The sequence below is a fragment of the Mus musculus genome, chromosome 7, assembly GCF_000001635.26.
Source record: "Mus musculus strain C57BL/6J chromosome 7, GRCm38.p6 C57BL/6J".
NCBI classification, from domain to species: domain Eukaryota; kingdom Metazoa; phylum Chordata; class Mammalia; order Rodentia; family Muridae; genus Mus; species Mus musculus.
In genome coordinates, this window is record NC_000073.6 from 24,818,290 (window position 1) to 24,844,536 (window position 26,247).

Genomic DNA, 26,247 nt, shown 5'->3' on the forward strand with positions numbered 1-26,247 from the left:
TCTCTCAGGATACAGCTACAGCAGGCTCTTGTTGGCATCTGCCTAGTGTCTGGGTTTGGTGGCTGTTTATGGAATGGTTCCCCCCGAAGGTTGTTCCTTCCTCTCTGGACCTTCTACCAAGGACAGTACAGCCCAGAATATCCAGCTCACCTCCTCTTGCATTTTTCAGGACCTGAAGCCCTTTCTCTTTCTAAATTTGTGTCCATAGGCCAACCTGATGCCAGATAAAGAGCTGGTCTCCTCAACCAGACACGACTCAGCTAGCCCATCAGTCTGCCCTAGAGCCATCCCTATCACCTTCCTACTGAGAGTAAGTCACACTGTCCCAGAGCCTAGACGTCACTGAGAAGGGCAGGTGAACAGCTAGTTGTGTTTCTGTGTCACAAAAGGAAACACACCCTTAGTCTGGGGCTCCAAGGCCTCCCTCTGTGATGAAAACAGCCCTCAGGCCGAGGACACAACAGAGGTCAGCACTGGGGTAGACGGGTTGACTAGGGCCCACTTCAGTCTGTGGGGGGGATGGGGAACTGAAGACAAGCACAGGGAAGGGGGAGCAGAGAACCCCGGAAGGGTAGGGAACAGGGAGTCCTAACAACAGGCTCTGTTCCTAGTCCATGTGACCCTGAAAGGTCCAGGCCCAGGATGAACTCAGCTCAGAGAGACAACGGACAACAGAACTGACCTGGCTGGGCCATCAATCAGGGTTTGGGAGCAGTGCTGGAGCCCAAGCTCTTTTCCACAGAGAGAGGACAGAGCCGACAACAGATCATGGAGCCCCCCTCAGCCCTTCCCCCAATGTGTGTCCCCTGGCAGGGGCTTCTGTTTACAGGTGAGGGGAACAACCTTGGAAGTGAGCAGGAAGACTTCGAATAGATCGGGTGTGCCACAGCCAGGAGGTGTATCTGGCACAGCTCCAGGGGTAGACCACACTGAGGTGGCGAGGGAATGAAGAAAAGACAGGTGGACACACGGACACACAGGAAAGCTGGGATCTGTGGACTGGGATCTCTGGTGGAGAAACGGCAGAGTCCAGGAGCACAGTGTGTTTATTTTATAGAGTTGAACAGGGAAGAGGGGTCATTGCGTACAGCTGAGTGAGGAGGTGGGGTTTGAGGAAAACAATTGGACTGTCCTAGGAGCAGTCTCTGTAAGGGAGAAGTCTTCAGGGCACAAATGACTCCATGGGTCAGGGAGACAGCTATGGTGGACATTTTCTGTATTCAGTGTCCCTACTCCCACCTAGTGCCCTGTGAGGAAGGACTTGCCGTCCTGAGCCTGAAGTTATGGGGACCTTGAAGTGGCCACGCATATCAACAACACACATTCACTTCAGTCCCTGGGGCTTCCTCCGTTCCCTACATGGCTGGAGTCTCCTGGAGAATATAAGATTCTAGGAAGGGACAAAAGGCTTCTCTTGGCCCATGAGGGGAAGGGACAAATACAGGGACAAGAGTGAAACCACTAGCCAAGTGGGACTGAGCAGCTATTCAACTTTTGGACTTCACATTCACAGATGCCCATTGCTGGGTTAATTGGACTACAGGCTGTAAGTCATCACAATAAACTCCCTTAATAAGGTGCAGACATTCCATAAATTCTGTGACTCTAGAGAATCCTGACCAATACAATCCTCAGGACTGATTCTCACAAGGTGTCAAGGTTGTAGAACATGAAAGTCCTTGTGCACACAGATAAGCACTGGAGAAGGCAACAAAGTTAAACACCCAGGCTTGTCTCTTCAGAGATAGATGAAGACCTGTCTTCCTCGGGGAACGAAGGGAAAGGATGTACTTTACAGCCTGCTGGTCCTTTGCTATCCTTGCAAGGGCCGGTCTTCACCAGAACCCCCCCCCCCAGAATGTTGCATTTGTGTATCCCAGACTTTCCGCCCTAAATCTTGAGCATTGCTTCTTAGTTCATAAAATCCACCCTTATGAGGGCTGTCACTTGCACTTCAGAACAGCCTGCGTGACCTCTGGGTTATCCTAGGGACAGGTCACTCCTGTGTTTACCTCAGACATTCTCTGGAGACCCTTATCTTGAGCATTGCTTCTAAGTCAACAAGAACCCATCTTTATGAAAGAAGCCATCTGCACTATGTAAAGAGTCTCAACGGAAACACATCTTAAGCTTCGTTGTACACTTGGAAACGGGTTAGTTGTCACCAGGAATACTTTTTTTCCCAAAATTGTGCTGTGCTTAAATATGGCTAAAATTAGCCAGTGTTAGACTCCAGAAGTTGGACCCAGCACTGGTTAACTAAGTTGTGCTGAACTGAGTTTCATTATTACTGCACCTAAGTCATTTCCCTGCCGGCCTGATGTTTGCAGGGACTTAAAAAAACATAAACAAAAACAAAAAACAAACAAACAAACAAACAAAAAACCCTGGTCCAGTAAATACTCTGCCCACAGTTACAAAGCTGAACCCTCACCATACAGGATCATGGCAACATCCCTCATTCCTACACAGGTATCTGAGCCTATTATCAACACTGGGATAACAGCTGGATCAAACAAATCCCTGTTCTCACAGAGACATGATATTAGGCAGAAAGACAGACCACCAAAGGCATCTAGATAGTGTGTTTGACAAAAGCCATGAACAGAACAGCACAGGGAAGATCAGAAAGAGGAGACCCAAAGTTGCATCCCACAAGGCTGGGTCTTGAAAACCTGACTGGCATGACCAGGGCCTGAAGAAAGGACAGACACATAGACACGTGTACAGAGAAACTGGGATCAGGTGGGCCATGAGCTCTGATGGAGATGTACCAACAGGAGCTGGGAAACTTGGCATACTTACTTTGTACATCTGAGTTGAAGAGACAGGTTTATTGTATACAGCAGAACAGGGAGGGAGACGGGTTGGTTAATCTCGGTGGAAGGAAGAGTCTCAGGTTCACACACACTCACACTCACACAATCACATCCAGCAAGAGGAAGCCGTGGTTGACAGTTTCTACATGCACTGGCTTTAGCTAAAGGCCAGTCACTCGTAACATCCATATATAGACCAGAAAAGAATCTTGCCATACTGAGCCTGACCCCAGGAAGGCATTGTCATTCCCATGGGTCTGGGGCTTTAGGGTCCTTGACATGGCCATCTGTGCTTGTGCCAACAATACACATTTACACACAGACCTCATCCACTGCCCACAATCCAGGGTCACTAGAAAGGGTGGCTAAGGAATACATTCCCCAGGATGCCCTGAATGGGAGTGTGCATCTGAGGACAGGGAACAGTGGGTTCCGAGGACACCTGGGAAGGCAGTGCTACTGGACAAACCACTTGAGAAGGACAGGAAGTTCAGGAAGCTGATGGGAAAGAGGTCAGGCTGCTGTCCTCAACAGTGGCAGGGGCAGAGGGAAACACATACATACTCATACACACTCACACACATACACTCACACTTGCAAACACATATACACACACTCACATATTCACACACACACATATACTCACACACACTGACTCACACATACACTCATACATGGGCATACACACACATACACACTCACACACTTACACACTTACACACTTACACACACATATACAAACACATACACTCACACACACATACACACTCACATATTCACACACACATACACACTCATATTCACACACTGGCACACACATACACTCACATACATATGCACACACTCACTCACACACACACACTCATACACATGCCTGTTGAACAGAGATACCTATCCATGACATAGGACCCCGTCTTCCTATACATAAAGGATCCACGTATTAATGTTTTTCTCCTCCCCCTCAGCCTCACTGCTAACCATCTGGAACATCCCCACCTCTGCGAAGCCCACTATTGAGTCGGTGCCACCTGCTGTTCTCGAAGGGAAGAACGTCCTTCTACTTGCTCACAACCTGCCTGACAACCTATTAGCCTATCACTGGTTCAAAGGAAAACGGCCGATAGACAACGATCTAATTATAATGTATGAACTAAAATCTCAAGAAACAAAACAAGGAACACTATATAGCGGGAGAGAGACACTGTACCCTAATGGATCCTTGATGTTACAGAATGTCACCTTGAAGCAATCTGGAATCTACAGCCTAAATATCCATTCTGCAGATGACCAAAAATCATTGTTTGTAGAAGTCTTTGTGTACCGTAAGTGATTCTCCCTGGTCTCTAATAGCTAAATGGGGCTCATTGCATTACACACACACACACACACACACACACACACACACACACGCACACACACGCACACACACGCACACACACTCACACTCACATATGCACTTACATAGGCATGCATTCAACACAAGTTACTCACACGCATATTACATTCTCATACACACTCATGCACACACACTCACACACATACTCATACTCACACACTCACATACACATTTACACACACTAACACACTCACACACACTCTCTTACTCACACACATTCACAGACACACACACTGACAATACACTCATATTCACACACATATTTTTGTTCACACATACACACTCACATATGCATCTACACATACACTCATGCACTCACACACACAGTCTCACACATACACACTCACACACAGTCTCTCTCACACATACACACACAATCTATCTCTCTCTCTCTCTCTCTCTCTTACATACACACACACACAGGCTGTCTGGACAGTGCCTACATGCTCTCTGCATCATGACCCTTACCAGGCTTCAGGCACTTAGTGTAGGACACACAGGATGGAAACGCACTTCACAAGAGCAACTCCTTCCCTGCATTCATGCTGCAGAAGGCAGGCTGGTTTGAAGGGGAAGCTCTGCCCTACACATGGTCTCTGGCCCAGGGCCTGGAGGATTCGGTTAAGAACTGGGTAACCACCCAGGTGGTTGTGAACACTGTGAGGCTAGTCTATAGACAAGGCAGAAATCCCCATAGCCGTTACCCTGCTGAAAGGAAGCCAAAGCAGGAGGAAATGCAGTTGCTGAGTCTGGGCCACAGGGGCCTGAGTGCTGGTCAGAGGATGGGATGTCTGTCTACAGCCACGGTCCTCTTCTCTATGACTGGATTGCTTATGAGGTGCCTGTGGAGCGTTCCTAATAGACAGGAAGGTTGGGAGAGAGACTGGTTTGAGCCTTAGAACACTTTCGTAATCCTCCAAATTCTGCAAGAGAATCGCATAAATCAAGCCGATGTCTAAGCCTATCCTCTAGGCACGTGTTGACTTACTGGACTTAAAATGGCACATCTCTTTGATTGATGAGGTGGAGGGTGGGGTGGGGGTCACTGCCTTTAGGGGATAAAGAAAACAACAGTGCTCCCTTCCCTCCTCACTAGACACTGGCCCAGGACAGACTCCCAAAGAGTAGACAACTCCTAATAGTTTTGTGACAAAGAATGGAGGGAGCCTAGGCGAGATGGCGTTAGCCTTCAATCCCAGCACTTGGAAGGCCAGGGAAAGAAAACTGCCTAGCAGTAGTACTAGACATACTGAGCTACAAATGAGTGAATGAACCTGCAAGCTAGTTAGATGCTGCAACACGTATAGCGTCTAGATCTCTGGACAAACCCATTCTTGGTCCACACCAGAGGCCAATCCTGCCCCATTCCTGTGAACACATATGTACTCTTAAGGCTAACCCAGAAGCCATTTCACAGGTTGACTCTCAGTTGAGAGTATCTGGCTTACTTCTGAGGCGGCTGTGCAGATTATGGTCTATGGGGGCCTCGCAGTCACTCTAAGACCCCTGGATCTCTCTGTCCATTGCCCATCTCTTTCCTCTCTTATCACACGTGCAACTGTGCGTTCCCTGCACAGCTTGCTTCTCTCCTCCCTTCCCATATTAATGGCTGACTGTCCCATTCCCTTCCTGTCTACACCTGTAGCCAGACCATGCCTGCAGAACAGAAGTAGAGAACACAGAAGGCAGAAAAGGTCCCGCCATTAGACAAAAAGGTCTCGCTGCCTGTGTCTGACCCAGGTCTCTTTTGTGACTGGTGTGTGACATAAGCCACAGACAAGACAGAGAAATTACTCCTGTCTGTACTGATTCGCGGTATACTGATTCCCAGGGAGACAGGCTGCAGGCCACAGAGTTCCTGGCTCCTTCTCAATATGTCACTGCTTCCTAAAACCTTCAAGAGGGGGCGGTATCATCTAGTGCTGGCATGGGCTAACCCACCTCCACACACAACTATGTTCTCAGGATGTCTCTATTGTCAGCTCAAGTCTAGGACTTTGCTGTCAATCTGCCCCGTCTGGGAGAACTTGCCACAGCTTGACTTGTGGTTTCTAGGGGGGTCAGAGTAAAGGGATAAAGCATTTTGCACGCATTTATTGGCTCCAAGCCACTTTGCTAGACTCTCCAGAGCAGCTACTCTTCGAAATATGGCGTGTCATTTGTCCACATTTAGTGTCACAGACAAGGCACACTTCCTGTGAGTCATTCCATCCGTTTCACAGGACTCACGACAGGAGAATCATACGCAGTCCTGAAGGGCTGTAGACTTTAGTCTAAGGCTGACTGCACTCTAGAGAGACTTTCCTCTTAGACACAAGAACAAGGCTTTCTACCTGAGTCCTGTCTGTCCCCCTCACTCTGACACTGGGATCCAGGATGACTGCTGAGCTAATATTGGTCTTGCTTCAAGTCTTCTCTGTGTGGTTTCTGATCACTGCTCTTGGGCTTAGAATAGACTGTGGGCCATGGGATGTCACATGCTGACTTGTCAACATGACAGCCTGGGAAAGCCAAGCCTCAGGCTGAGCAGTGGAGAGCAACACAGCAGACAGGACTCAAGCACACCATGACCTAAGTGTTTGGTTTCAGCCCCATCAAGGTGCTGAGGTGCGTATTTTACACACCAAAGCAGACCTGGCCTCCAGGTTCCCCCAGCATCCCTCAGTCCCTACCTGTCATACCCAGCCTCCAACCTGAACTTTCCAGCCCAGGGTGGGGCTGCCCTTCCCCCAGAGGTTCTTCCCCATATACTCCAGACATTTTGGTCTCTCTCTTCTTTCTCTCTGCACCTGCATGTGCGCCCTTTCCCTCTTTCTCTTCCCCTTTCCCCACTTCTATCTCCCCATGGTGACTTCCCTGGCATTGGTCCTTGGGGCCAGTGAACTCAACCAAGAGCAGCTTCCCAACAAACCTGAATTTAATATAATCTCATCTGTCTTGAATTGGCTCCTTTCACCAGTGAAGAAATAACTCATCACTAAGGTCAGGCAGTGAGGGCAGGAGAGCCAGGCAGGACTACTGCTGCCATTCCCAGGTCAGTCCACATCCAAACTCTGCCACTCAGCTCCCATGTGAGAAAGCCAGTGATTCTCCAACACCCGAGGGCCTGAGTGCCCAGGGCCTTGTGTATCTGTCTGTGGCTCACTCCTCCTTGGTGGACGGGTGAGAGATGCACACCCTTATTAGGGAGAGGACTTTCCAGGTATCCAGTACCACAGAGATCACTCTTTTCTGTTATCTACACAGCTCTCTTAAGCAAGCCCTCCATAACAAGCAACAGGACCACTGCTGTGGAGGGTCAAGACACTGTTGAGTTAACTTGCGAACCTCCCTTCCAGAAAACAACCTACCTGTGGCATCTAAACGGTAAGAAGCTTCACATTGGCGACCGCGTCGTCCTGTCTCGGGGTAATGCAACTCTCACTTTGTTCAAGGTCTCTAGGCATTTCAGAGGACACTATGAGTGCGAAGCTAAGAACCCGCTGAGTGCCTTCCATAGTGACCCGTTCACTCTGGATGTTTTCTGTGAGTAACTTCTATTCCTCTCTTATCCCTGCAGCTCAATACACGTCCAATACACGTCCATGACACTGACTCTTGCCCCTGAACCAGACTGGCCACCCCGTCTGCTCCAATGGTCTACATCCTGGCAGACCAAGACTTTAGACAGACAGTAAAGGGGCTGAGGATCAGTGCTAGTGACAGAAAGCAGGGCATGACACATGTTTGAGTTTTTTTAATTGACAGGGTGTGAGTGGAATCCTCTGTGTGTGTTTGTGGAATGTTAGAGAGGGACCTGAAGCCCTCAGAGGAAACTGCTTTATGACTTATCCAAGGGCCAGCCCTGCCTGTCACAATTGTAAGGCAAGGTTGTCACCCTGCTCAGGGACACACTGACCTTCTTCAGAACAGGATCTTTCTGTGTCCTTTATGGCATCACGTCTTTCTCTTTCCCCCAGATGGCCCAGATACCCCCGAAATATTTCCCCCAAACAAATACTTTGAGGAAGGCAAGAGCATGTGGATCTCCTGCCAAACAGTGTCTCACCCCAAAGCACACTATTCCTGGAATATCAATGGAAAACCCTGGAATTCTAGACAAGAGATATCTATCTACCAGGTCGGCATACGTAATAATGGACTGTATACCTGCCTCGTCAATAACCCAGCGACTGGCCGCAATAATTCCAAAGACAAAGAAGTTATAATAGTTGGTAAGTGGCTTCTTGGAACATCAGGGTCAATCTCTGGGTGTGGGCTCTGGTTTTCTATAAAGAGCAGAGGAAGGAAATCCGTGGCTCCTGTTCATGGTTGCAAGCAAACCCTGGTCCTCCTCTGGGGTGCCTTGACCCAGGAGACACTCTTTACTCCTGAATACACTGACTTCTGTCTGCTGACTTGGGGTTCAATGTGGATTTCAAAGAAGGATATTCTAAATGTCACAAGCCTCCGGCACGATTAGTACATGCTAAGGGGGGGGGGGGGTCCTGCTGCTCCTTCATCCTCTGGGTTGCCTCTTGTCTTTTACACTCTCCATAATCTACAAAGGACACCAGGACACTAGAATATGCTCACACCACTTTTTGCCCACCTGTGAGGTTGGGAACACTTTGCCCCCAACAGAGGGTACAAAGAAGTTGACGGCTCTCCCTGGTTCTGCTCCTGCCCTGCTGACTGGTTCTATTCTGACTCCACCTGCAGTCGGACAGGATGGTTGGAGAGTTACCGCGAAACACCTATCCAGGATCTGGATAAACCCTGAAGCCAGTCAATGCCACAACCTTCATGGGGTCAGGAGTTTGATACTGAGAAAAAAAGTGAGCTTTGGAGTAGATGTCCCTAAGCCAGGTCCTTGCTCTGATGATGTTTCGTGGGAGGTTGTGGACACTTGGTGCACAGGAGAGAACAGATGGTTTCACTGTGGGATTCCTGCTTGGGAGGGAAAGGAAACATGGAAGAGCACAATGGGTAAAGAGATGGCTCAGCCAATAAAGTGTCTCCCACAATGACACCCTTACTCCAACTAGGCCACATCTCCTAATAGTGCCACTCCCTGGGCTAGCATATTCAAGCCAGCACAATATGAATGTACATACATATGTACGTATGTATGTGTGTATGTATGAAAATAAGAAGTGAAAGCAAGAATGTAATATCTGTCTAGAGAGAGAGACATAATATCTATATATAGGTAATGTCTATATAGAGAAATAATTATAGAAGGAGTGTGAATAAAGTATAGTAAGATGTGTTTCTTGAAAATGTCATAATGAAGCTTATTATTTTGTATGAAAATCTAGAGTTCCCTGATGGTAAAGATGTTGGACATTGGAGCCTAGAAGAGATGCTTGTTATGAAAGCTAGAGACGTGTCCCAGGGTAATGCCAGGAGACATGGGAGAAGAGAGGAGGTTTAAACAGCTTCCTCACTCTCCCTATAGACTGTCTCCTGAACCAAGATGGAGGGAATCTCTGCAGTGCTGGAGACAACTTCAGGGCCATCTTACACTTCATACTCTGGTCCCCAAGAGCTGGCTGAAACCTTTCTGTAAAGAAAGACTCCTTTTAGCAGGTCCTCTCTTCTATACTTTAACAGAGAAATTGCCAAAGCCCCATATCCAAGTCAAAAACGAAACAGTCTTAGAACGTCATTTTGTGGACCTGACCTGCGTACTGGAAAATACTGGAGTTTCCATCGGGTGGATATTCAACAATCAGAAACTGAAGGCCACAGATAGAGTGTCGTTCTCCTGGAACAACAGAAGGCTCACCATAGACCCAGTCACCAAGGAGGATGCCGGAGCATACCAGTGTGAGGTCTCCAACCCCCTCAACACCAGGCAGAGTGATCCAGTCAAGCTGGCTGTGCTCTGTGAGTGACCAGGTTTCTTTCCCTCTGACATGTTACTAGGGGATTTCTTTGGGGGTTTTTTGTTCTTTTTTGTTTTTGTTTTGGCTTTTGGGGGTATTATTTATTTATTTACATCCCAAACATTGCCCCCCTCCTGGTTCCCCCTCACAGAGTCCCTCCCCTCAGCCCCCTCCCCTTTGCCTCTGAGAGGGTGGGCCCCACCAGGGGGTTTCTTAAAAGCTTATTATTATTGGGTAGCACACAGGTACCATAGTACACACGTGGAGATCAGAAGACGCGCTTAGGTTTCTCCCCTTTACCTCTACCTGGGTTATAGGGACCCAACTCAGTCAGTTTTGTTCATGACACTATTGAACTGTACCATCTCCAAGTACTAGGGGATTCTTTACCGATAGTGTGCAAAACAGACGACAGGCCCAGGGAAGAGAATGTCAGCTGAGACACCTGTATAGTGAGGCATGCTATCATCCATTATTACCCCACACTTGGGAGGCTGAGGCAGGAGGATGGAGAGAAAGACCAGCCTGAGCTACAGACCAAGAACCTCTCTCTAAGTTACATATACACAAATAGAACCCAAACTGTAAACCCAATACAAAGTCAATTACTAAGAGTCAAGCTCTGAGTCTGGCACCTGATCCTTGGGATCCATGGGCAAATGGCTCCAGGAGACCCACTGATAACAGCATCCATGGATGGTCTTGTCCCTTGCAAAAATGGCAGTGTTTCAGGGTAAGTCTGCATGCCCTCACACCTACTGTGTGTCATGTTCAGACTCCAGCATGAGACACAACACCAGAACTAGACAAAGTGCACTGCTCTGGTGGTGAGAGCCAGGCCAGGACACGTCTGTGCAGTTTTCCGATTGCTCTGAGAGGCTTTGTGTGGCTGAGGTCTTTTTGCTGCTTTGGGGAACCGTGTCCCAGCCCAGGCTTCCTCTCAGGATGGAGATGATGATTGTCATGAACTCTGATCCTCCTGCCTCCACAGCCAGGTGCTGCTCCTACAGATGTGCACCCCACCTCTGGGTTTTTCTGAATATTTCTGATGACCTGAGATTGATTTAATCCAGGGAGATGAAAGCCATGGGTGGAGAAGGCATTGCTTCCTCTCCTGTGCCGTTTACCTTGACCTTGCGCAAGAGGCTTTTCTGTATGGTGTTTTTATGGTAAATTACATATAATATATGTAACTATATTTATATACGTTATATGTAATTTGTATAATTATAAATATATAATAGTATCTATAACATACATTATATCTGTATATGTTATGCATTATATGTTTATGTTGTTATATGTATTACATGTTACATACTATACATTACATATTATTTATTAATTTATATTTTATTATGTAAGTTTATATGATATACATGTTATATATTTATAATGTATATAAATTATAATATAAAATATAATATATTTGTGGTATATTATATATGGTATTTTTGGTTTTAGCTATTCTAAAGTATATATCTAATATATAGGAATATAAAATATTACATATTATATATTTTAATCTATAATATATGTAAAATATAATCTATATTGATGACCTACATTATATAATATATACAATATATATTATGTATGGTATTTCTTGTTTTAGCTATTTTGAAGTGTACATTTACAGGGTTGTGTAGCCATGGTCCATTTCCAGATCATTTCAATACACAAGTCTTCATAGTCACTATATGTTAGCTTTAGGGACAGTGACAAGCAGGTATGTGGATCACCAGCACCCATATATAAGCAGGATGTGGCAGGAAATGTCAAGGTAGAGACAGAATAGCCAGGCTAGCCAATTGATGCACTACAGATCTATGAGATCCTCTGTCCCAAAAAAGAAGAAGAAACAAGTGACGAACTAATTGTGGATGACCTCAACATCAACTTCTGGTTTCCATGTAGATATGCACACATGCGCACATGCAGTCACATACAGAACCAGTAGCCCCTCCTGCTTCAGCTCCTGTAACTATCATTCTACAATGTAACCAACTACCCCAGGCCTTTCACATTAGCAGAGTAACACATGAACAATTCTTTATATCATCGTTCTTCACTAGCTATATTGTTTCTCTTTCCCCTGCCCCGCCATAGGGTTTCTCTATGTAGCCCTGGCTGTCCTGAAACTCATTCTGTAGACCAGGTTAGCCGAACTCACAGAGATCCACCAGCCTTTGCCTCTCAAGGGCTAGGATTAAGCATGTTTGCCACCACTCCCAGTATTTTTTTAAATGTCAGGTCTCTTTCTTCTTTTTGAATTTGGGCTGTTTGTGGTTTTTACTGTGACTATTGTTGAGTCAGGAGAAGTCTTTATGTATTTTGACTCATGTTCACATTAACAATACATAACATTTTTTAGCAGTTGAAAAGATCTTTCCACTTTCTTGATAACAACCTTGGTCTATTACTTGTTAATAGTGATTTAACCAGCATCCTAGCTGTACATACTTTGGAGACGTAGAATGTGTTCTTTGATATCTGTGTACAAGGCAGAGTGTTTAAGTTAGCCAATTAGTATCCATTACCTCATTTATCTCCCATTTGTTATGATGAGACATTTGAAATTCATTGTAGCTACCTTGAAATATAATTCTCTATAGGTTACTTCTAATCTGTTCCTCTTCCGATGTGAAATTTATATCCTGCTACCAACAGCTCCTTAGTATTTTCTTCCTATGCCCAATCCCTAATAAGCACCTTTCAGCCTTCTATTTACAAAGAAGTTCAGCTTTTTAACTGGGCAGCTGTTTCCTCTGAAATAAACATGTGGTTGCGGTCAGAAGGAATGCAAACTCACAAGTCTCAAGAAGCTCCTGAAACTAACAGTACCCACTCACCTCTCCCTGAGGCTGTATAGAGTAACTGTTTCTGGGAGAGTAGGCTTTCCCATCCACCAATACAGATTTGTGAGCTGTTACCCATGCTGAGATGGACTTGTCTGTGATGTGGCTGCCTTCTAGTCATTCATGTTTCTGTTAAGTAACCCTTTGGCCATGTTCCTATAAGTAACTTCAATAAACTCACTGATTCACTGTGCTCAATTCTGGTAAAATCACTTCTTTGATCAGTCAAAGTGACACAACACAATTGGCATCTGAATAAAAACTTATAGTCATACCAGGCTCAGTTCAATGATTGGCTGTGAGTATCTGTATCTGCATCTGTATTGGTCAGGTGCTGGTAGAACCTTCCAAGAAACAGCCATACCAGGTTCCTGTCAGCAAGTGCTTCTTGGCATCAGCAAAAGTGTGGAGGTTTGGTGTCTGCAGATAAGATGGATTCCTAGGTCGGGGGGTGGGGGTGTCTCTGGAAGGCCTTTCCTTCCGTCTCTGTTCCATTTTTTGTCCCTGTCTTTCCCTTAGACAGGAACATTCCTGGTTTAACAACTTTGAGATGGGTGGGCAGCCCCATCCCTCAACTGGAGGCTGTGCCTATCTACTGGAGATGGTCTCTACAGGTTCTATCTTCCCTTTGTTGAGTATTTTGGCTCAAGTTATCCTCTTTGGGTCCTGGGAGCCTCTTGCTTCCCTGGAGTCTGGAACGTTCTAATGGCTATCCCCAGTTCTCCAACCCCCACTGCTACATATTTCTATTCGACTTCCTGAGCCTCTGTACTTCTCTCCTGTCCCTTCCAATACCTGATCCTGCCCCGCCTTTTTTGCCCTCCCCATCCTCTCTCCCTCCCAGGTGCCTCCCTCCTCTATTTCCTGTGATTATTTTGTCCCCCCTTCTATATAGGATTGAAGCACCAACTTTGGTCTTTCTTTTCCTTAAGGTCCATATGGTTTGTGGGTTGTATTGTGCGTATTCAAAGCTTTGGGGCTAATATCCACTTGTCAGTGAATACATACCATGTGTGTTCTTTTGTGTCTGGGTTACCTCACTCAGGATGATATTTCCTAATTCCATCCATTTGCCTGTGAATTTCATAAGGTCATTGTTTTTAATAGCTGAGCAGTACTTCATTGTGTAAATGTACCACATTTTCTTTATTCATTCTTCTGTTGAAGGACATCTGGCTTGTTCCCAGCTTCTGGCTATTATATATAAGGCTGCTATAAACATAGTAGAGCATGTGTCTTTGTTATATGTTGGAACATCTTTTGGACATATTCCCAGTAGTGGTATAGCTGGGTCTTCAGGTAAAACCATTTCTAATTTTCTGAGGAACCATTGGATTGATTTCCAAAGTGATTTTGCCAGCTTCCAGTACCACAGCAATGAAGGAGTGCTACTTTTTCTCCACATCATCTCCAGCATCTGCTGTCACCTGGATTTTTGATCTTAGCCATTCTGATTGGTTGAGATGGAATCTCAGGGTCATTTTGATTTGCATTTCCCTGATGACTACTAAGGATGTCTTTTAAGTGCTTCTCGGCAATTCCAGATTCCTCCGTTTTGAATTCTTTGTTTAGCTCTGTACCCTATTTTCAATAGGGTTATTTGGTTTCCTGAAGTCTAACTTCTTGAGTTCTTTGTATATTTTGGATATCAGCCCTCTATCAGATGTAGGGTTAGTAAAGATCTTTTCCCAATCTGTGGGTTGTCATTTTGTCATATTGACAGTGTCCTTTGCCTTACAGAAGCTTTGCAATTTTATGAGGTCCCATTTGCCTATAGTTGATCTTAGGGCCTGAGCCATTGGTGTTCTGCTCAGGAAATGTTCTCCTGTGCCCATGTATTCAAGGATCTTCCCCACTTTCTATTCTATTAGATTCAGCATTTCTAGTTTTTGTGAAGGCCCTTAATCCACTTGAACTTGAGCTTTGTACAAGGAGATAAGAATAGATCACTTTGCATTCTTCTACATGCTGATCACCAGTTGAACCAGCACCATTTGTTGAAAATGCTGTCTTTTTTCCACTGGATGGTTTTGGCTTCTTTGTCAAAGATCAAGTGACCATATGTGTGTGGGTTTATTTTGGGGTCTTCAATTTTATTCCATTGATCTACCTATATATCTCTATACCAATACCATGCAGTTTTTATCACTATTGCTCTGTGGTACAGCTTGAGGTCAGGAATGGGCCTGGGGACCCCAGTGGAAGAGCTAGGGGTAAGACTGAAGGAGCTGAAGGGGATTGGAACCCCATAGGAAAAACAATATCAACTAACTGGACCACCCAGAGCTCCCAGAGACTAAACCACTACCCAAAGAATATACACAGAGGGAGCCATGGCTCCAGACACATATGTAGCAGAGGATGGCCTTGTCTGCTATCAATGGGAGGGGAGAGCCTTGGTCCTGTGGAGGCTTGATGCCCCAATATAAGGGGGATGCTAGAGTGGTAAGGTGGAAGTGGGTGAGTGGGTGGAGGAGCTCCCTCTTAGAGGCAAAGAGGAGAGGGAGTGGGGGTGGGGGAAAGATGGGGAGTTGTGGAGGGGTAACCGGGAAGGGGAATATTATTTGAAATGTAAAAGAATAAAACGATTAATAAAAAAAGAAAGAAGCCAGGCGGTGGTGGCGCACGCCTTTAATCCCAGCACTTGGGAGGCAGAGGCAGGCAGATTTCTGAGTTCGAGGCCAGCCTGGTCTACAGAGTGAGTTCCAGGACAGCCAGGGCTACACAGAGAAACCCTGTCTCAAAAGAAAGAAAGAAAGAAAGAAAGAAAGAGAGAGAGAGAGAGAGAGAGAGAGAGAGAGAGAGGAAGGAAGGAAGGAAGGAAGGAAGGAAGGAAGGAAGGAAGAAAGAAAGAAAGAAAGAAAGAAAGAAAGAAAGAGAAAGAAAAAAGGAAAGAAAGGAAAGAAAGAAGAGAGCTAGAGAGATGGCTCAGCAGTTAAAAGCACCGAATGCTCTCCAAAGGTCCTGAGTTCAAATCCCAGCAACCACATGATGACTCACAACCATCTGTAACAAGATCTGACTCCCTCTTCTGGTGTGTTTGAAGACAGCTACAGTGTACTTACATATAATAAATAAATAAATAAATAAATAAATAAATAAATAAATAAATAAACCTAAAAAAGAAAGAATCTATTTTTAATAAAAGTGAGGAAAAGAAAAAGAAATCACAAAAAAAAAAGACTGATAGTGTCAAGGATGAGTTGGGGAGAGGTAGTCACATGGCCACAGCAAAGGGTGCCAACACATGGAGCTGGCCTGATCATGTGAGTATGAATTATCTGTTAAGCTACTCTCAGTGTAGTACCTTTTTCCATATGATTTGATGGCACACCACCTAGTAATGTTGGAGGCTGTAAATTCCATATGGTGGATCATAGGGCATACAATCAAGGCATGCAGAGGGCACTGAGAATGGAGTGCCCTTTGAGGAGATCCCAGGGTGACCATCTTTCTGTAATGGTATGGGTAGCATGCTATCCTTGGTGAAAGGGGTGGACCACGTGACTCTTTTGATGGACTGCAGAATATATTATGACACTGAAATAGTGCATACAAGAGATGATCATAAGTAGATGCCTTTGTTTTGGTGGCAGAAAGTGATGTTCACTTTTTTCCCACAAGGAATTTGCCTGAATGAGAGAAGATACAACAGGCAAAGGCATTTCGACTGTCTCCGTTGCATTAGTCTCTATTTGGGGGGAAAGGGGATGCTGAGGGAGATAGAGAGAGACAGAGAAACAAAGAGAGACAGAAGGGGAGGTTGAAATGGTTGGATGTGGTGTAAAAGAGTCTCCATTAGATTCAGAACCCACGGGAGCCATTGAGAGTAACAAAGAAGAGAACATGGTAGCAGTGATAGGTGCTCCCTGATCAGGTCTGACCTTTAACACAGAACAAGCCACGTTTCCACACACAGAAGGGGCCTTAGTAGAGGCTCAGTGCAAGAAGCTACGATGATAGCTGAGTTTACAGCCCCTGATCTGCTTGTTGAGAAAGGCTTTCAAACAATGAGAACTCCAACCAGAGCCTGGATTGTGAGAATTCTAGTTCGAGTGTGGAGGGATTGCTCTGGGAAGCAGAGTAACTGGGTGATGTGAACAACCACCTGTCCTGAGACAAAGGCTTTCTAACCTGAGGGACTGTGGCAGAAATCAGTCCCCAGTTGACTGGCTATATGAGTGATTAGGTAGGATGTTAACATCACCGACCAGTATTAGGACCCAGAAAACAACAGAACAGCTCTTTCTCTCTTTTTTTTCTCCCACTTCCCTTTCTCCCTCTTGCTCTGGCCCCTGCTCACTCCAAGCCCATAGGTTCACTTGTTTCTCATTACAGATGGTTGTGAGCCACCATGTGGTTGCTGGGAATTGAACTCATGACCTCCAGAAAAGCAGGTGGTACTCTTAAGCTCTGAGCCATCTCTCCAGTCCAGAACAGCTCTTCCTAAGAAAGCTGTGTACCCACAGTCAGTAGCCAGTTTACTGGGCTGCAGAGGGTTTTGTTCAGGAAGAAGCTCGGAATAGGTGAGGACTTTGGTGGCTTTCCAGATGTCCATTGTAGGATCTATTCTTTATGGGGAAGAAGTTCAGTTACAGATGAAGGCTTTGGACAAGCACGCACAAAGTCTGTAAAGTACAAAAGCAAGCAAGGGGCTGGAGAGATGGCTCAGTGGTTAAGAGCACTGACTGCTCTTCCAAAGGACCTAGGTTCAATTCCCAGAACCCACATGGTGGCGCACAGCCATCTGTAACTACAGTTCCAGGGAATCTGACACCCTCACACAGACATACATGTACGTAAAACACCAATATACATAAAATATTTTAAAAAAAAACAAAAACAAAAAACAAACAAGGGGCTGGAGAAATGGCTCAGTGATTAAAAGCACTGTCTGCTCTTCCAGAGGTCCTGAGTTCAATTCCCAGCAACCACATGATGGCTCACAACCATCTATAATGGGTTCTGATGCCCTCCTCTGGTGTGTCTGAAGACAGCTACAGTATACTCATATACATACAATAAATAAATCTTATATTTTAAAAAAAAGCAAGCGGGGTGGGGTGGGGGGAAAAGGGTGGTATCTTAGAGATCCAGTCCTGTAAAGAGACACCTCGATCATAGCAACTCCTATAAAGGAAAACATTTACTTGACACTGGCTTACAGTTTCAGAGGTTCAGTCCATTGTCATAGCAGGAAGTATGGCAGTGTGCAGGCAGACATGAAGAAGGAGCTGAGAGTTCTACATCTTGATCCACAGGCAGCAGAAGGAGACTGTGTGTCACACTTGGTGTAGTTTGAGCTAGGAGACCTCAAAGCCCACCCCCACAGTGACACACTTCCTCCAACCAGGCAACACCTCCTAATAGTGTCTCTCCCTATGGACCAGGCATTCAAACATATGAACCTATGGGGGCCATACCTATTCAATCCACCACAGATGTTTAAGTGCAAAATGAACTATGTCCAGGTGACTCAAAGGCAAATGCAGGGATCCATGAAGAGCCAGAGTAGCTTTGAAAACAACGAACAGAACCCCAGATGCTGTGTTAGTGATTTTAAAGCCTGCACAGTGGCTTCCAGGAAACACAGACAATGAGTTGAAATTATTAGGCTTGGCCTAGGGGTGCACAGTCGTTCCCCCAAAGCATGTGGCATAGAATATAATTGGCACGGAGGGTGTCTGCCCAGCCTAGGATCTTTACAGCAGTGGACTACAGCCCCGGAGGCTGAGCTAGGCCAGGCAGTGCAAGCCAGCCCTGGAAAATGGCTGACTCGCTTATGGAAAATATCTGTAGATTTTGGAGGGATATATGGAGGAAGGCACCCCCCATGCCAATGTACCCAGTCTTGCTCTGTTAATGAAACCATTGAGGTAAGCGATGAAATAGATCTCTGAATACCGTATTAGGCCTTGCTAATATCTCTCTCTGTTAGCATCCCCATAGCAACCTAACATCAGCTGTCACTTACTCTGACTGGATGGTGGTGGGCCTTCAGATAGACATGTGGCCCACCCTCTGAAAAAATAAGATTTTGTTACATAATGCTAACTTTGGGTTGATTGTCTTAGAGATTTGTAAGAGGCATCTAGAAGAATAAAGACATTATTTACTGGGCTGGGTCACCCAGCCTCACTTCATACCTCCCTCCCCCCAGTCACCTCTGGACCTTCTTATAGAAGATGTATCCCCCAAAGCAACAGACAGGGGCATCCGCCATGCAGAGAGTGCCTTTCTGATACCCACCAAAAAATGACTTTAATTCCCTCTTCTGATATCCTTCCACCACAGATCAACCGTCAAAAAATTTCCTGTTGTCACCCCTGATTGTGGCTAGCTTGGCTGCTGAAGTCCTGGCTGGGCTGGCTATCCTAGGAAGCCTGGTGTATTTGGTGTTTCTCAAGAAGTTTGACAAGTATGGTGCCTTTCCTCTTCCCCTTCCTCCCTGCTTGGGAACAGAAAAGGTTTTCTTCATCTCTGTCTCTGGACTAAGCCTTTCCTACATGCCTGCTTCTCATTAACTCTTGGAGGTCCTCAAATCCCTGCCTTCCCGATGACTCCCCGGTCCCTCTCTCTGTTGCTCATGTCCCTCCCATTCCCATATGGCTTAGAGTAAAAGACCCCATTGTATTTCTCTGTCTCCCAGTCGGGAAAGCCGCAAAAGAATACACGGGGAGGAACAAAAGAACTGGACGAGAGCAAAAGAGTAGTACAGAAAGGTAGGTCTGAGAATCTAGAGGAGACACAAGCATCCTCGGGGTCCCCTGGAACAACCTGGGGCTGGGGAGGGAAGACGAATTGGGGTGTGTGTGAAGATAGACTGTGCAGAGCACCCAAAAGAGCCACTCCCCCCAAAATAACCATCCCCAGCACCAGGTAGAAAGATAGCAAATGACAGGGCAAAGGGAGCAAAGGCAGGGAGGGGACAGCTTAGATGGGAAGGGAGGCAGCGCCAAGAGAGACAAGTCAGGAGTCATGGATCCCAGGGTGCTCCCCAACTCAGGAAGCAAACAACAGTGACAATGTCTCCAACTTATGTAGAGCAAGAAGTAAGAGCATTCTCAGTGAGGACAGCCAACACTGTCCACCCCGGGTAAGCACAGCCACTGACCAAGGGGAACCAGAAGGTTCTACCACCTGTCCCCACCATGGCATCTGGGACACCAGCCACTGTCCACTGTCTGACTCACAGAGCAGATCTTCTTTCCCCAGCCCTCAGTTGCTGGAGGTCCTCACCTCTTCCCGGCCACAGGAGACCAGGTCAGTGCTGAAGGGAGATTCAGTCCACCTAGGTGGGGCAGGTCTGAGGGAACCACGTGTCCAGGAGCCCGTTCCTCTTGCTAATGGCTCCCCCCACCCCTGAGGGTCCTGGACACTCATTCTCCTTTAGGAAACTCTGCCGTGAGTGTGAATTGTGTCCCTTGTCTTCATAGGAGCATGTCCCTGACACATACCCCTGAGGAAAGATTTATCACAGCTCTGTGATCTGGGAGAACCCCTGCACCAAATAATCCAGGCTTCTGTCCTTGTTGCCTCTCCTCTGGCGCTAATAAGCTCAGTCTGCAGAACAGACTCTGTAGCACGCAAACTCTAACCGGCCATGCGCATCACCAACCCTCAGGCCTCAGCGTGTCTAGCCCCGCCTCCTTCAGCTACAAATGGCGAGTCTTAGATCAACTTTGCCTTTCTGTGCTCTGGTGACTCTTCTCGTTCTTCCTCCCGCAGGTCACAGGCCCCACAACAACTCTCCTTGAGTGTGAGGCAAGTATTGCAACTCACACTTCCTGTTTCCTCTCAGAGGGCTCTGTGGGAACTGGGGACTCAGAGCCACAACTGTGCTGTCAAGTGTGTGTCCTTAGTGCCTCGTGCAACAGACAAGGAGCTTCGCCTCCCCTGTCCTTAGCCTGCTCACCTACATTCTGCCCCCTATAGAGAGAGGTCAAGGGTGCCACTGAGCTCTCACCTGTAGCTCCCAGCACAGACCCAAACAAGGAAGGGCCACACCCTTCCGCCTTGTCTAGCATCATCGGAACCTGCTCTGGCCTTCAGTGGAAGGGATTCCATTCAAAGCAGTGAGGGGTGCAGGTCCTGGGGTCTCTGCATTCCCTTCTACCCTGCACTCTTGTCCTTTAATCTGTCAGATGAATTCAGACAAGACACAGGCATTGGACAGGAGAGTGGCAGGTTTCTTAGAGAAACAAGGAAGGCCCGGGAGTGAGGGTGGGCATCGGCCAAAGGACCCACTGCAGATGGAAGGCCCTCAAGGGGTGGACAATGGCCAGAGGACCACGGGCTGCATGGTTAGGTAGGCTGGGGCTTCGTGGTTAGGTAGGCTGGCTACTGTGTTCTAAAGTCTGCACAGACAGCCTTCCTGAGGCGTGGCTTCCTGCTCAGGAGATTGACAGACCATGTGGGTTGAGGAGGAGAGGATGACCGTGTGCCTGTGTTCTCTGTCAGAAAACTCCTGCCACAGAACTTCTTACGTCCTTTTAACAATTGAGAAAGGCAGTGTTCTCAAAGCTGTCTTCCCACTCTAGTCTGGACCAGTCCTCTATCTGAGATGTACGCTGTTGGTAGTCCTCTTTAGGGCTGTCTGTCATCTTTGTACCTACCAAGGCTATTGTGTCATATTCTACTTATACTCTCAGAGGTGGAACCCACCCACAGTGAGCACACAAACCTGTCCTCCTCCCCAGACACACATTGCTGTCACATTTCCTACAGAGGGCAAAGGCAGTCTGACAGTGCACATCCTCGCACACATCTGGCTTTCATTCTGCTCTGTAGCCCATCTGGATGTCTGACTGTGAGTGACAGGAGCCCTCTCCCACAGCTGCAGCAAGGTGAGGCTCGGGCCTGTGGTGCTGATGTCACTGATCAACTCCCATCCTTTCAGGTGGATGGCGTCTGTCCAGAACACCAAAACCCAGCAACCCAACCAGCCAACTTCAGCCCCCAGGCTATAGCAGTCATGGAACTGGGCCCCCAGGCTATAGCAGTCATGGAACTGATTTTCTGAAGTTAAAAAAAAAAAAATCAACAGGATCTGGCCTGCTGACCTCACAGCTGCGTACCAGTCCCTACCCTTGCCTCTCACTAAGAGAGCTCTTTAAACTCAGGTGATAGCAGGACAGGGGCTTGTAGCATGCACAATGCTTCCAAGCTGTCTCAGGTCGCTAGACCGAGAGGGATTGGTGGTGAATTAATTTACCTGTTAGAGGAAAGGCAGCTTGGAGGGGAGCCCCTAGAGTGCACTTGTAAAAAAAAAAAAAAAAAAAAAAAAGCAATGGGTTGAGTTGTGGGGAGGGGGGCGTCCTCATGCTGAAAGAATTGGCTTTAAGGTTATGGTGACTTTGCATGCAGACTCCTGGTGCATAATTTGCATATGCCAGTAGCTTACCTGACTCTGAGTGAGCTTTGAGATTTGTCTTCCCTCTCCTGGAAGTTCACCAAGCCAACTTCTCCAAACCCTTGCATCAGGTGGACAGCCCCTCCTCTCGCAGGCACCCTGACTAAAGAAAGAGAGCCCCTGGGTCTGGGAACGCCATTCCTCTGGCCGGCGTTCCAGGCAGGAAAAGTCTCCTTTGTCACCCTCTGCACAGACTGGCTAGCGACCCTATGATAGAGCCTCTCCTTTGGCACATTTCATCCAAAAATGTTAATTAACCCTAAGACTGAAAGGCTCTATTAAGTCACAATGTCTCAAGTTGTCCTGTTGAAAGGACAGCCTAAACCCCATTGTCTCCCTTTAAGGACCAGGCCTGATTTCAAAACGAGCAAACCCCAAGTCCCAGAAACTAGGCCACAAGGCATCACCTCCAGGAACAGACCATAAAATCCAGAAACAAGGTCATAAAACCTCGTCCCACAAGAACAGCCTGGGGATAACCGCAAGAATGGAAAATATCTTATCCCAGGATGGGTCATCTGTGCTGGGCAGTCCTACCTCATCCTGTAGTTCATGACATAGGAATGCAGACAACTGACCACCTGGCACAGCCAATCAGAAGCCAACCTCTGTGACCTCCCCAGCACCCACCAATCAAATTTCAGATTACCTAACCCACTCTCTAAATATACAAGAACTAACATAGTCGCCAATCAAAGTTATACTCATGTCACCACTTTGGCCCCTGCCAATCACATTAGAGATTACCTAATCCTTCTAGAGAGTTCACCTGGTTCCCTATAAGAAGGCCTGCGTGCCTTTGTCTGGGGTCGCCATTTTGGAAAATGGTTGACTCCCTCATGCTGATTGTTTCTGCCGAATAAACAGTCTGTCTTTGCATACTATCTGAGTCTGGGGTCTTCCTTCAGCAATTTTTTACCCTTGGGCTATGACACAGCCAGACTGAAGTATCCTCCAGGAAAATGACCTTGAACTTTTACTACTGCGCTACAAAGAAACAAAAAGAATAACTTAAATTAAACGGGGTGGGGATTGGGGGAGCTGGAGGGCAAAGTACCATGTTTTTAATCTCCCCTCCTATAGCTCCATCCTTCTGGTTCTACTCCTCTGTAAAACCCCTCCTACTGGGCTCTGAATACACAAATGCTGGCTCCTCTGGAAAAGTCTCCTTTACCTGGGGAGCAACTGCCACCTCCTACCAGCCTTCCCAGCCATCTGACCAGATCTCTGGATGTCACATTTAGGTTCCTTCCTCGTCCTATGACCTGTTCCTCCCACTGTCCCATCCCATCCCCCGAATTATTGCAAACTGTGGCTAACATAAACCCAGTTATTATGGTTCACAAAAGCCAGACTAGTGCACAAAGTCCCCTCATTCAAAAGGACCCATTCCCACTGTCTTAGAGTCTCATTGATGTGAAGAGACACCATGACCAAGGCAACTCTTATAAAGGCAAATATTTAGTTGGGGCTGGCTTACAGTTTCAGAGGTTCAGTTCATCATCATCATGGGGGAAGCATGGCAGTGTCCAAGGAGGCATGGTGCAATAAGAGCCAAGAGTTCCATATCTTGATCCAAAGGCAGCCAGGTGGAAATTGTCTTCTTAAGCATAGTACCTCAAAGCCCACCCCCACAGTGACTAACTTCCTCCAACAAGGTCACACCTCCTAATAGTGCCACTTCCCATGAGCCAAGGATATCCAAACCACCACACCCACTTTACTCACTCCCTAAGTTATCTGTTGCTGTTGTTGAAGGCTAACCATTTTAAGGTAACTTAATTTTTAAAATTACATAAGTTGCTCAAAGATATTCAGTTTTCATCAATAGTGTATTTTAAATGAAGACTGTTTGGCCTGTACTTGACAGTTGAAATACAGTCAAACATGTTTTCTGTATTTTATATATGATTTATCAAGTTTTAACCTAAAATATAGTGGGTGCTAAGATTTTATAAACAGGACTAGACATAAAAGAGTCATTAAATTTAAAAAAGATACAAAGAAGTTATAATGTGTATAGTTGAGAAGGAGAGGTGTTTGTTTTTTGAAACAAGTTATCTCTGTGTAGCCTTGGCTGGCCTGGAATTCACTCTGTAGACCAAGCTGGCCTCCAACTTTCAGAGATCCACCTCCCTCCCCTCTGCCTCCCAAATTCTGGAATTAAAGGCTTGTGCCACCACATCCAGATGACTTAAAAAGGAAAAAAAAAGTTCTAATTCCTACTGTCACCATTCTATACATCGGGATGTAAGGGCTGCCTGTTTCCCTACTTGGAGCTGTTTGCTTGCTTGTTGCTTGTAGACCCGTGCTCTCTGGATGCTGACAGGCTGGCTGCAGTCCTCTCCAATGAGACTGAGTTGGTTTCTCCAAACACGACATTTCTTTTCCTATTTGAGTAAGACCTGGGCTTGATGGGAGGCATCCCACTAAGGACATTCCTGCTGCGTTACACAGGAATCCAGGAACTTGATTTGTTGGACAAAAACTTAACTCTATTCATAACTTTGGCCCATTTATACAAAATACCATTGTACCCAAGACCTTCGGTCCATTAGACTGATAACAACTGCCACTAATAAATTGTGAGTTTATCTCAATCAGCTCCTGGGAAGTCGGGACAGCTGGGGGAGCTCATTGATTGAAGACGACTCCCTCCAGCAGAGCAGGAAAGGACTGTGCTCGCTCAATCTATTCAGATGTTTAAAACAGTTAAAAGTTTTGCTGTATTATTTCTCAGTGACTAAAAATGATGCTAACCTTTATTCTAGTAAGAATATAGGCAACGACAGCATTAGGTCCTTCTGGCACAATTATCTGTTCACCTTGACCTCCAACCTTACTTAAACAACCATTTTGGGAAGACATATATTTAATGTCTTATAATAAAGTACTTGTCTCCTTTGTCTGCTTTCTTGGTTTCTTTGAAGCATACTATGTTTGGTTCCCAACATACCTACCAGGCAGCTTATTACTTCCTGTAACTCCAACGACCTCTTTCAGTCTTCATGATGCCCGTAGCATACACCCACATAAGAGCATGTTCACATACTCTCTCACATGCACAAATAAATCTTTGGGAGAGATGGATCAGTGGTTAAGAGCACTGGCTGCTCTTCTAGGGGACGTAGGTTCAATTCCTAGCACCCACATGATGGCCCACAAGCACCCTGTAGATCCAGTTCCAGGGGATCCAAAGGCTTATTCTAACCTCTAAAGGCACCATGCACATGAGAGGTTCACAGACACACATGCCAACAAAACACCCACATGCAGAAATTTTTTTTCAAACTTTTCTTAATTGTCTAAAGTCAAAGTTTACTCAAATATCTAAATCAGCAGATTTCTCTTAAGTTATTGATCTGTACTTGACAGGGACTGATTTAAAGGAACAGAATGTATGTCTAATCGTGATTTATTTTCAACTGTTCTGGTTTTGTTTAAGCTTTATCTAAATGTTCATTAACCACATCAGGACAGAGTGCCTTAAAGGGACAATATTTTGACTCTTGCCCTCCAAGGTCAACTAGGCTCCAGAGGATTATGACACATTTCTCAAAAGGTCCTGTAGCTCTCGAAGTCACTTGTTTTCTTGATTAGAGAGGCCAGGGAAGCCCCGGAGGTGGACACTAATCAGTGCACATTCTGCAGAGGAATGTTAACCTGGAGAGAAAGCGCCCTCAGCAAGAGCTTTAGCCATCCCCAGCAGATGGCACCAACTGCCAAGAGAAAGGCTAAAGGAGTGGGGGCGGGGGGATCCTAAAACCGAGGGGACCTGACCTTTACAATAAAAATAAATAAATAATAAATAATAAAAGGTTAATTTAGGACACCTTCAAGGTCTTAAATGGGCTCAACAAGAAGGTATAACCCAAGGTTAAAACAATTGGTA

The 26,247-nt window shown here is 46.2% G+C and overlaps 1 pseudogene across 1 annotated transcript; it reads left to right on the plus strand.

Annotated features, from left to right (window-relative positions):
• The first annotated feature begins 505 nt into the window (after positions 1–505).
• Gm5893 (predicted gene 5893) lies at positions 506–21,986 on the plus strand (annotated as a pseudogene). Its single transcript, NR_045096.1, has 12 exons — positions 506–829; positions 3,785–3,962; positions 4,051–4,141; positions 7,462–7,740; positions 8,175–8,429; positions 9,811–10,086; positions 19,238–19,361; positions 19,593–19,665; positions 19,988–20,039; positions 20,159–20,206; positions 20,672–20,707; positions 21,843–21,986. The product of NR_045096.1 is annotated as a predicted gene 5893 (transcript).
• Positions 21,987–26,247: the final 4,261 nt, after the last annotated feature.